Source organism: Epargyreus clarus, unplaced genomic scaffold (assembly GCF_041222505.1).
Source record: "Epargyreus clarus isolate Ecla_fem2 unplaced genomic scaffold, WU_Ecla_fem_2.2 ptg000012l, whole genome shotgun sequence".
NCBI classification, from domain to species: domain Eukaryota; kingdom Metazoa; phylum Arthropoda; class Insecta; order Lepidoptera; family Hesperiidae; genus Epargyreus; species Epargyreus clarus.
The window spans coordinates 12,566,462-12,580,008 of record NW_027332220.1 but is presented as its reverse complement, the minus strand read 5'-3'; the positions used below and the strand labels follow the sequence as shown (position 1 = coordinate 12,580,008).

Here is a 13,547-nt window from a genome sequence, read left to right as displayed (position 1 = left end):
GTAACTGGCATCATTTTATTAAGAGTGATGTCAGAAGAGAAAAGATAGGCATTTTGGTGGGCGGGAAAGGACGATAAAGTTTCGTGCGAATCAATGGGTCTCGCGCGCCGTGACCATTACCGCTGAATTTCAAGGGTTACCCAAATTAGAACTTGGTCGCTTCGCTCGTAAAATTATAAACCCCAATCGATTGGCGATCACTATTGCGTGTCGATTTTATACTTGTAATTAATTTCACTCTTGAATTGGGAATTAACTTATCTGAATTAGACCTATTCGGGTAACAATCAGTTGTATCGTGGTATTTGTGATTGCGCTATTCGTATCGCGGTGGGATTGCGTCGGCACCGCCTCGCATCCGTCACCATGATGGACGAGAGGTTCCTGAGGCTGTACATCGCTCAGTCGATGACTAATCTGATTGATGCGTATAGTAATGATATTACAAGGAGAGTACCCGCGTGCGCGCGCACCGTGTCGCGTGCGGCGAGCGGCGAGCGGCCGGCAGTGGCCTCGCGACCGCCTAGTGGGGTGGACGTGTCGCGTCGAACGTCACACTCAGTTACGAACACGATAATCAGTTTCGAGTTATGACTCGTGGCTTACTGTGCTGAAAAGATTTTAATTTTAAGACGTGTTCGTTACTTAATTTGTTATATTACATTTTAATACTAATCAATGGATATTGTGAACTGTTGATTTGTTAAAAAGTTTATTCGCGTTTTACGAATTTTGTGATTTTCTTGAAGAAGTGTTTTGAAACTAATCGGTGAGCTCGTTTTGAAGCAGATTTGTGTGATGATAACTTGAGATTGCTGTAAGTTGTGTCATACTTTGTAAGTTTAAATTGAATAAAAATGTATATGAGATTCATGTTTTCGTTTATCATTAATGTTATTTTAGGTAAATGTGCACAAATGATTCTAAATTTTAAATTGAAGCCTCATCTACATCTACATAAATTATTTTTATAATATTACGAAAAGAATTTGAGAAGGTAAATTCTCGAAGACGAGTGAAGTGTGTTAATCTCTACTTGGCGTGAATTGCTATATCCTGAACAATTTTTATTCTGTCACAGTGAAGATGAAAAATCGTAAAGACTGGACAACGTTTTTTATACAGTAAGGTGAATCAAAAAATAATTAGGTTTAAACTCGGTTGTTAATAAATAAATAAATATCGTAATTCACACATCACACACATATTTATTGTGTTAGTAATTACAATTACGAGTATTTTAACAAAAGTGAAATTGACTAATAAGAGTTATCTCTTTTATTTCAACAATACTTAGATTGCGCAGTGCAGTATTTCTAAAATTAATTAGGTGAAAATATAAGCTTAAACATTATCTTCTACTAAAACCTTTATTTTTTTTTAGTTTGATGATATTCTTCCTACGAAAATACGATTCCTACGGAGTCCTTGGTAGGTACCTTGATAAATTCTTTCCAGAAATTGGTTATATTTGGTAAGTATCGCAAACTTGATTCCCAAGAAAGCCTTTTCCCAAATCACTCGTACTTCTCGAAATAGATTTATCCCGCGTTCTTCATCACTTCAAAATGGCTTATTCAACCGCCGATATTTCGTAACACTCCCGACGGGTTGCTATAAATGCACGTATTGCGAATTTTGTCGAGGCCTGCTCCATTTCATCCGTTCGGGCTCGGCCTTATTTCGTTGATTCGTCGACTTCATGCCGATTTTGTCGATCGGCGGGACCCGTCGGAGTGTTCAGTGGTCGCTCCCTCAGGGCCGGTTACTGGAGACCATAAATAAGTGATGAAATCCCCGCAGGGTACCTGCTCGTCTCGGCGGTTCGTTTTATTACGGTCACCGTTCACCGAACTGGATTGTCATCGAAGCAAACGAATTTTGCGAGGAAACATATTTTTCCTCGTGTCGTTTAAGCCCGAGACTGAGACACATCGACTAAGAGCTTTGATAAATGAAGTATTTTATTATACCTATTTCGTCTTGTTTGCAATACGTTAAAAGGGAACGTAAACCGTCATGATCATAGAATGTTATACGTCTAGTGTTCTCATAAATATAGTATATAGTAAAGGTAAACTGGGCTTCATGAAAGAAAGTAAAATGATACTTTCTAAAATTATCTGCTACATGGTGAAATAGGAACACTCATTCAATTTTAATGACAACATTCTCACGTCTTCCACCTGTTTAGTGTTAAATTCAAACAAACCGCCATAGTTTCGGGAAAAGTCATTATTACATGCCAATCCCAGGATTAAAGCCGCGCTCGCTCTGTTGACAGATTGAAAATGGTTCGCGAATCCAATTTAATTCCAACAAAGGTTAAGTTCCGTGAAGATAGCGGTGGAATTAACCGGAATTATACGGTTGTTTACAATCAAACTGTTGCAGCAAACCAGCTGTTTATAATTTAACGTTTACATTGAGACAGATCATGCATGATTAATTGATGATTTTTGATCTATTTGAAATTTAAAAGTGGTAGAATCCTACCAAGTGGTAAATTCCGGAGATATCATCGTCTTATCTATTTCCGCTTATTAATAGTAACGTTATACACTCGTAGGATGCGATAAGGGAGATTGCCTAAATTATGTGTGGCGTTCCAACTTAGTTTGCAGGATTAGCAAGACATCTGTGGTCGATCTCAGGTGGGACGGCAGTTGTCACTTACCATCAGTTAGATGCAATCTATCTTGATTGCTAGCATAAAATATTACAAAATTATAATATTTAAATTTATAATAGGCAATGTATATATGTGTATTTTTTGCTTTTTCTCACATGTGGTCTATCGTCAAGCAGATTAAAATTATCTTTTATAGAAAGTTTTAGCAAGATTAAAAAAAGATATAATATAATGATCAATTTACTTAAGCGCCAGTGGCTTTTTGGCAAATAAAAAACTCAATATAACATACTGCCAGATATTACATCTGAGATTTTAATCAGAGCAGGATCGTGTTCTGTCGCTCGACTGAGTCCGATTCCTATTGAATTATTCGTCTGGTATTTGCTGAATATCTTATATCGCCTAATTTGAAATGAGCAGAATTGTTATATTAAAAACGTGAAAAACATAAAATTGCACATATCAAAGGTTCTTGTAATATGTAAAAGCATATTATATTACAAACTTAGGATAAAAAAAATACTTCGCAAAAGTCTTCTACCAACATGTATACTTGATTTTAAAATGTAAAGACATTTTTATTGCAGGGTTTGGGAAATTATATAGATACTTTTAGCTAATTTTATGGATGGCGATGCGGCCACGCAAACTTCACGTCTGGTCGGTCGTCCCAGCGGGACAGTCCTAGAACAATCGTTCTTATATTGATTTGCATGGACTCAACCATTTACCTAAAATATCGAATTTACGTGATGATTGATGATTTTTGCACAAAGTGCTGCAAAACCTCATTTACCTAGAAAAAAAACATTTACATTGTTATTAATATATATGTTTTCTTGAATTGAGATCGAACTCTTAACTCTTTGCGGACTTGATTACACAATGTCAGTTGTTGATTATTATTTTTATGAATGAGATAAAGAAGTACAATTCAGCTTGAAGGAAATCATTTTAATTAACCTAACTTCAGAAAAGGGCCATCTTTTTTCTTCTAAAAGTCGTTTTGTTTTCGAAACGAATGTATATTTTGCGGATAATTTGACTGGGCTTTTGATCGAAGCTCGACAATACGTGAAAGTTGAGATACAAAGGGAACGATCGCTTGTCATTATCGACGCTTATTATTATATGCGAGTCGACGCTTGGCAAGGGTTGGGACGAAAGTCGAGTGTCGGGTGTCGAACACTGTTTATTGTCGAGTATTAAATAAATACGGTGAAAGTTGCCATCAATTGGCTAAAGGTTGTTGTTGTTAATTGAGTAATTATTGACATTTGAACGCTCTGTTAAAAGTAGACCGACTGAAAATGGTTTTTTCCGTTAAAATCCAAACCGTGCACAAACCTTGGGTATACTCATAGTTTCAGTCAAACCCGAATTCGAAATTTTTATAGACTTGTGAAAATTCACACAATTCATTTAAGCCACTTACCTCTATTTATAATTTATTTAATAGGGATTCCTCGGTGAAGTGAAGGTCACTCTAGTCAAACACTTGAGTACAGCAGAAAGCAAGCCGAAAATTCACGAACATATTTTTCGTTTGGCCGACAAGTTTCGGTCAAAGTTCCAATTTCGGCCATTTTTTAGCCGAAACTGAAACTTTGACCGAAACCTTTATTTTGTCTGATACTTTGCCAATACCGAGTTTGAAACTTCGGTCGGTTACTTATAAAAACAAATACATTCGAATGAAAGAATGGGAAAAACTTCCAATTACTAAAACATGTGCCTAATAGTATCGAAGTGCGTGTCAGTCGTCAGTAGCAGCTGGAGCCTCGGACGTCAGCGAGGATTTATTCCCTCTAACCAACTCATCCGGCCCAATTTACCGGGCATTTGAGATAGCAAAGGCATTAAGCCTTCACTAGGGCAATATTGCAGCGGAAGCAACAGTAGTCCGAATATGAAGCTGTCTTCACTTTAAATAAATGCATATTATGTTCGTCAGTTAAACCAAATAAAGTTGTTGCATTAAGTTTTATATTTTGATAAGGCGTTGACTATGTTATTTTAGCAGATACTGGGATTTTTCATTTTACGTTAGGTGGCAATTATCACCTATGAATATTTATAATCAATCCCAGATATGATTAAAGTCTTAACTTAAGTCGGCCACAGATGCTTTGTTACCCTGAGCACTAAGAAGCACTATTATACCATGTTACTTGTTATTTAGGAATGTAACATATTCACTTATTAAAAATGTTAATTTACTGAACATATTCATGTATTCTGAGCCCGTATTGGCACTGCAATAACACGCTTTTTATCAGAAAACAGCAGAGAAATGTGCGCTTTGCCGAGAACGGCGACGGCATTGTGTTCATGCTTGATAAACTACTTGTACGCCTTTCAGTTCTAGTTCTAGTTATCCATTTATATCCACGCTATCGAAAGCAGTCCAACCCCGCATCGAGAGACAAAAGCCTTGGTCAGAATAGAGAAGTAGGGTGAACGCCCGTATCATGCAGTCGACATTTCACGTCCAACTTGCAACAAATTCGATCATCCGGCGCGGCTCCCGTCTCCACAATGTTATATCTCTATAATAAAAATGCACTTATCTTCGCTTTATTTTTAAGTTAAAATATATATACCATATTCACATGATCATGTTATTGATTATGATATAAATAAATTCAGTGGGCATTGGCCTTCTAATAAGTCATACAAATATTGAAGAAAAAGGAGGAAATCGGTTTTCCTGGGTTCATTAGTTTTGTATTTGTGTGGCACAAGGCATTTCTGCTTAAAGTGTATCGTCTTCTTTTAACAAGCATGGTATCTTTTTATACTTGCATTATACGTAGGCATTATGACTAACCAAAAACCAGTCCAGCCCCCACGACAAATGACCAAAACCCTTTGGAGAAATACTTTTTTATATATATATATCAACATCTGACAACATGACCTTTTGCGAAGTTTATCGGAAAGACCCTGCTGGACCCAAACCTATATTTAATTTCTAGATCCAACGTTACTTTGGCGGGGTTTTTCATGAAAACATATTTATATCTGAACCACATCCTTTTCGGAGAAAGGTTTATCGTCCACATCCGACTTAGATGCCTGCAGTATTAAAATAGAGTCGTAATAATAAAACCTATCAAATTAGATAGTTATAAATTGCATCGTTGAATCGGTTCAAGCGCATAACGAGCGCACGACGCTGACAGATATACGAGTATTCTTGTATTCATACTTCAACTGCTAACAAGAGACTTCAACTTAGTACGATATTTTAATAAATACGAATTGAACATTTCCCAAATAAATAATAAGATTTCATCGAGATCACGTCACCGAGCGCGTTCAAATCCCCTATTTACAAGCTCACAAAGGAGCCACTGGTTTGTGTTCTGAATAAATGAATTAGATTTATTCAAACGCTCACTTCACTCAGAGTCAATCCTCTTAAATTGGCAGATGGCGTAATAAAACGACAAAGAGATTCAGAAGCGACAAGGAACCGCGGCGAATCATGATACTGATGTCCCAAATGGATATGGGGCTGTAACTGTGTCGGAATGCACCTACTTTTATTTTCCCAGCAATCAAATTGTACATACATGTAACGTGGTCTTATAAACATTTTATATTGAGTGGATGAAGAAATAAAATCTTGTTTGTAGGAAATGATACAAGTTGTGAAGTAACACAATTTAGGGAAGTCTTATGCTGCGGCCTGCGGGTCTGCGTAGAGACTTTACTGTTATATCTACGTTTTTATCTGATATTGTTTTTGTATATTGATTTGTACGTTACACAAAGACTAATGAGAAGAATGAAGAATCTACTTTTACAGTAACGGCATAGGTATTTTAAAGGTGCTTCAAAGAAATGAATCAACTGTAGCGTAGTTGAAAATTACACGGCAGCGAGTCCAAACATTTAAATTAATTCTTATGTACTTTATTATATTCTCGGATGCAGTTAATAGATGAACAAATCCCTTATGTTTTATCTTTATTGGTTACTTAGTAAACAGTAAAAATATGTATCGTAGTAAATCGTTGGCGTCGTAAAATGTGAATTGATCTAGAGCTGGGTGTCCGCGGCTCGTAACTCCGCGCCGTTACGCGAGGCAGAGCGGCCACCGTCTCTCATCTAAAACGGTCTAAAAAAACTCATAAATTTCGGGTTTAACTTACACATTTTGGATACCGGATAAGTAGCGATAAACTGGGCAGTTACTGTCTTTACCGGATGATCCATAGATGAACGCGGTGGGCGATTGGCTTGGGCGGATTTAATCCGTAAAGGAGTTGGAATAAGAATCGTGTGTAGTTTTTATTCAACTCTAATAAATAGTGTGCACGTAACTTGAACTGAGGTAAAATGAATCGTGAGAAATACACGTTCGGATTTTTTTATTGATTATTATCAATTGTTTACGTCATCAATTTTACTGCACGTGAAAATTTATAGTTACTAGCCCAAAACAAGGAAAAGAAAATATGATAAAAGAACAATCGCTGTTAGAATAATTTATTTAGAAGAGAAGATGATTAGATAATTGTATCACTCAGCTGTCTACTCATCTCTTGTTCGTAAAAGAAAAGCTCTGTAACGATCCCGCGGTCTATTTACCGCGAACTTCAGTCACGGTTCATGCCGACTGTAATTACACAACTCTGAGCTAAGTGATAACTTTGACTAATACCTCTCGGGAGAAATAATAACATACGATCGGAGCCCTCATACACTAATGAAAATTGACGTTAATAGGTGTTATACGAGTTATAGCGAAATATGGAAGCCTTTACACTAATATACCCACTTACACTATAACTACTAAAGTTCCGATAGGCCTTAACATTTCCTTGTAATTTCGTGAACATTTCAAGTTGGGCTGGAACTGATTAGAAGTTAAACATTAATGCTAACGGCTTCATATTTATTTATGTTATCTCGTTTCTTTTTTGTTTATGTTTTATAACCAGTGTGTTTGTGCTGCTGTAGTGTGACTTAAAGGGTGTCATAAAGATTAAGTACCTTGTTAGGCTATTCCATACATATTATTTTGTTGTATACTGCTAAATCCAAAACTTCTGTAACATGTATAAAAAAGCAACAGTTACTTACGAAGCACTCTAGCACTTATGACAATTTCTTTGGTGGCTCCGTCTTTTGTATGTAATTTATTATAATCGCATTTCAATCTAAGATAAAAGCGTGCAAAAAGTTTATTTACGACATCTGAATCCGATAAATGTATAAATTATAGCGTTTTCAGTGAGTATTGGTTACAGTTGGCGCGCGGCCAGCTCCGGCCCGAATTGGCAGCATTCCGCGATCTCCCGAATGCAACATGCCACGTCACTGCGAGCACAATAATTTAATTGAAGTGGTCTTGCATCGATTGCTATTTAACTTTACTGCGACGAATTTGTGACGGCGCTGGAAATATGGCGCGATACGTGCAGGTTGCCGTGGATGAAATGAAATATCGTCTGATAAAACGAATCGTTCAAGAGCGAAAGAGTGAGAGTATTTCGACATAATTTTTTGGGTGCCTAATTCAGCTATAACGTAATGGAAGTGAATAGAAAACGAGAATGCTGTTTACTTATTGATAAAATGGTTGCTGCTAAAAAGGATAGAATGTTTATCTATTAATCGTTTGCGATATGGCTACGATCGTATGATATGAAGTCGATCGTACGAGTATGTTTATATCTTAAAATAATTCTATTACTCATTATGGACTCATTACCACTCTTTAAACCACGAGCATGGAGATGTTGTTGATTTTTGTTTTCAGAATAACTCGACAATATATCTTCAATTAAATGACAGAAATTATCATGCAGATTTTTCGGGGATTCAATTCTTTGCATACGCCAAATTAATATTAACTTACCTTTGATTTTACTGTAATCATAATAAATGATGCGACAGACAGGTTCATAAATAATATTTATTTATAACCTGGCCTGTAATTTTACTTCTAAAAGTTATCGTTATTTCGTGCAAATCTGGAAGATTTACTGTCTAGTTCGAAACCTTAAATAAATCCACTGCTCTTTGCTACGTAATAAATTACTTTAATGAAGACATTTGTTGAGAAAATATAACTTGCGGATTCAATGAAGATATTTTGTAATATGCTTGTATCGAAATGTAATGAATATAGACGATGCCTTAAACGAGCCCACGCTTTGATAGATTGCGGTTTTCTACGTATTTATTGCTCAAGTATCTGAATTAATCCAGTGAGCTCGTCGAAGTGAATGTACTTCAAGTAATGACGGGTAATAACGAGCTGATCTGCAACTTGCTATTCAATATTATTCAAAAGACCGCAATTTTATTCATTTCAGTTGAAAAGATAAATTTATAATTCCAAGCCGTTGGGAATTCTTGCAAGGTTTCGTAATGATGGTACAACGAGTTACAGTTCTTTTTCATACTGAATAAAGTAATAGGATTAAAATGATTGTTATACATAGTGTACCTATCAGTAAAATAATAAAATATGTTTATCTGAAATTTCCATAGATTAGTAAAGATACTTCGCCGCCTTGAAATTGAATGAAGCCACCAACGGCTTATTAGTAAGTTCTTTTTTTGAATTCTTGACAAATAAAAACATTATTAGAGAAAATTTACGAATAAATAACTAACACTGCGTAATTTACATAATAAATAAATAATTATTTCAAATATTTTAGGGACATTTTAGAGCGGAGACGTGGCAAAATTTTTTACGCAACTCTTTCAATTCTCAAAACTGATTACATTTTCTTGTTAGGAGTGAGTAATCTTTACTAATCTATGGAAATTTCAATTACAGGTTGCGCCCAACTGCTAATCCGCTCTGAATATAGAAACGAGTCGCGTCAAATAGCAAATTGTAGATATTAGCGGGACGATGACAGCGCGGGACCACTGCCGGCACCCGTTCTGCGTAGCTGCATTAGTATGCCCTTACGTTGCTACGGAATATATATGCTTGTAGTTGTGCGCAACAACTTCAGAGCGGACTAGCAGTTTGGCTTGGACCATACAACAATTTGTATGTATCTATAAATATTTGTGAAATCCCAGATTTCTTACAACTCTACTTAGTTCAATTTTATTACTTAATTTTCATATAAAAGTTCCCTCGCAACATGACAACACATGTAAAGTGCCAACACAGCTCAGAGGTCGTTAGATTCCTGTTGTCAGGCGAGGCGACAGTCCGCCAAATTCCACCGAAGGCTCGCCTCATTAGCAGCCGCTGGAACTAATCGCACTAATGACATACCGCGTCGCGGCGCCATTGCGGTCGCGCTAGTTCGGAACTGTTCCCATCTACTTTTGGTTATCCAGCTATGAAATTGACGGACTTAGGAATATTGGTCGTTAAATTACAAGAATAGACAATATATAAGTGTTTATTGAGTGTGTATATTTTTTATTATCACGACTGGTACCTTGCGGTTTCACCTTCGTTTAATAATGTGTTTTGCGCGGGACCGTAATTATTTTTCGTAAATAATACTTAGTTGCTTAAGTTACGTATTATAATATTAATTACCTACTAACCGTGAAAGTTATGTCGAAATCAGTTCAGCCGTTTTTGAGGTTAGCTGGAATAAACATACGTATCTGTCTGTTTGTTCCGACTAATAAGGGGCCGTTCAAGTATTACGTAACGCAATTTTTGAAGATTTTTGACCCCCCCTCCCCCCCTTGTAACGCACCGTAACGTTTTTCTATACCCCCCCCCCTAACGTTACGTAACACTCGAGTGTCAATTTTTACCCTAAACTCGCTAAAAAGTTATGTTATACTTTTTATCCTTGGGATACTTTTACTTACATATTTACTTTATAATACTAAGAAATAACATCAATGAAAAATCTAGGGATTCCCCGTGAAATATGAACGAAAAGATTTGCCAACTTGCGAGAACAAATTAAAAATGACAACCAGACTATACAAAGAGCGTGTTCAGCGGAACTAGGTCTCCTGAGTATTCTAAGTTAGTTTAAGTATAGTCAAAGCATACATACTGCTAAACTGTACTATACTTAGTCTAACTCAGAATACTCAGGACTTATTTCGGCTGAACCAGCTCATTCAAGGGATTTCCCGTAAAACGTAAATGAAAAGGGTTGCCAATTTAGGAGGTTTAATTCCCTATTTTTTATTAAAAAATGTTACGTAACGTGTATTACGGAAGACCCCCCCCCCCGCCCCTGTAACGCATCGTAACGTTTCACAAGACCCCCCCTCCCCCCCAAATTGCGTTACGTAATACTTGAACGGTCCCTAAACAGACCAATTTTTTTTTCATTAGTATTTGTAAAAAGTTGTTATTTTTGATATTACAAATAGACATTTTAATTTTAGGTACTTGTACAGATGTACAGTGCGTAACATGGTAACATTAGCACGGTGCGTAGTCTACCGTCGTGGTGTTTTGAAGGGTTCAACATTAACGTTGAGGTTCTTTGGAAGGAAAACCTGTAAGTCTGGAGGCTTGGTCTTAAAGTGAGTTAAAAGCTACTACACGATAGTGGAACTCATAGACTATTTCCATTTCATAAGGAACGGTAATGCAGATAATATTTATAAGAAAAATTAAAATTTGATCCAGTATTAATATATCTTTAATTATATTTTATTTAAATAGGAGAACGACAGTAATTAAAATTAGTATAAGTGTTCACAGACTGTAGTGCTGAATTCATTCCATGTCAATTGGCTTACATTAAATAGAAACCGAGTGTTAGCAGAACGAAACATCCATTCAAACCTCATGGGTTCACTTCATATTTTTTCTTTTCTTGGAGCTTCCGGGAGATAGAGGGCGCTGGTCGTATTCCACATAAAGGCTCTATTTAAAGTTTCCCTGAAAGCCTGCAGTAATTACAACCGGAGCGTAACGCTACAATCATTAAAAATGTTAGCCCGCGTTTAAATTTAAATCAATGGAGCTCATTGAGAAATGAAAGCGTTTTATAATTTCAGAACGTAGGAATGGCGGGAATAGGTTTATTTGCGCATTTGGCGTGTTCTTGCTTCATGTTTGATTTTCTGATTTACATAATATTGCAGTTTTTGTTGCAGTATTTTCTTGGGGTGGTATCTGTTTATTTGTTTTAGGTGCAAATAAAATAGAAGCAACAAATGGGTTTACTGCAGTCTATTTGTAACAACACTAAAATAATTATTTGCACCATTTGACTTTGGTCACATGCATTGATACTTTAGAGGACTAGATTCGAATATTTCATGGAACTAGGCCTGCCTGTACATCAAAATACAGTAACACAGTTGCAGCATAAATTTCTGCTAAACACAACAAGCCGAGTAAATCTTGGTTCACCAGCTAATTAGTATTCACATGAGTTATGGTACTCTAAAATAGTTTCAGATAAGCCAGATTCAAATTTGTAATAGCAGATAAATCTGTAGGGAATATCCGTGCGTCACGTCGGGACAATACACTCGCTCTACAAAATTAATGGAAACAGTATTTCACGAGGCGCACGCAGCACCAGCGCCGACCGGCCTCGCTTCGTAATTTCCAAGCTGCTGTATTTTGCAGGCGATTTACATGCTATTGAATATGTTAGAACAGCCATGGACATTCGTAACCCTGTGTTGATACGAAATCAGCAGTAGCTTTTTGAGGGTCAGTGTGTACATTAAACGTTACATACAATTTCACGTTTATTTAAAACTAAAATAAATTGCTTAATATTAAATAAATAAGGGGTGTAGTATTCTTAATAAACTTTCTTTTACTGTAATGGATTTTAGACGCGCTCAAAATATTAAAACATTGTTGCGTGATTAAGACTAGGGCCAGCAAATATCTAGATAGGAATTTAGATTTTAATTCTGGATCTGTGTTTTTGTCCATAGATCAAAATAAACGGAAAATACTAATATGAAACCTAGTAAGCATCAATTGCGAACTTTGTTATAACCCCTTTAATTGTTACTTATATCATTGCTTCATACATCGCAGATCCGGCGATGTAGCGTGCAATAGTTCCCATCGCAACATTTCCGAGCGTTGCGCCGCGTCGCCGCGCCGCGGTCATCTGATAGATAGCCATTTTGTCCCAATATCCATTAACATGCTATTCAATTTATCTTCATAACATAGGATGTATTGTAACCCACGCATAATAAAGCGAGGAAATTAATTTGTAACGTTAGTTTAATATTCGCTATTGTCTCAGTGCTTAACACCCTTGAAAACATTGCCATAACATTTTTGATTCAGTTTCCCTTTAGTGTCGGAAATTTACTTAAAAGTAAATCTGAGAGACCTAGTGTACCTATATAGGAACATACTATAATAAGACATACTTATGAAATATCATTATGAAACATCATTAAAGTGAAAAGCGCGATGAAGGGTACAGATAAGTAACCCGCGTAATAGGTGAATAGAATTAATATGTAACATGTGTCATGTAATAGATAATTATGTGCGCAAACTAATTGCATAATTTCAATGACTATAGTTCCATAATAAATTCAAACGATACTAGAATTGTATCGATATTTCACTCACTAATCGGATTATACCAATTTGTTCATCACTAATAATCGCCTGATTAATAGTCAAATTAAAATTAATATAATAGAAATAATAATAGCTGTCAAATAGAAAATAGTACAATGTTTACCAGTGGCCCGCAAAAAGGCATCTGTTACCCGTCACCCTTCACTCGTCACCCGTCACCCCTCACTCGTCATCCGTCACCCCTCACCCGTCACCCGTCCCCGTCATCCGTCACCCGCCACTCCGTCTTTATTGAAAGCCGGTGGCTGTGGAGTGGCTATCGAGCGCCGAGCGCAGCGGCCAAGCGGCCATCCATCAGCCCGGGAAGGCGGACTTGGCGACGCACAGAGAAATACTCTGCGTATTGTTTAAATAGGGTTTTGTCTG

The 13,547-nt window shown here is 36.6% G+C and overlaps 1 protein-coding gene across 1 annotated transcript in view; it reads left to right on the top strand.

The window, feature by feature from the left end:
- Positions 1 to 518: 518 nt before the first annotated feature.
- LOC140746454 (TWiK family of potassium channels protein 18) overlaps positions 519 to 13,547 on the top strand; it is a 126,122-nt gene continuing 113,093 nt past the window's right edge. The window contains exon 1 of the mRNA XM_083059000.1: positions 519 to 817. The gene's annotated coding sequence lies outside the window, so the exon portion shown is untranslated. The remainder of the gene's footprint in view (positions 818 to 13,547) is intronic.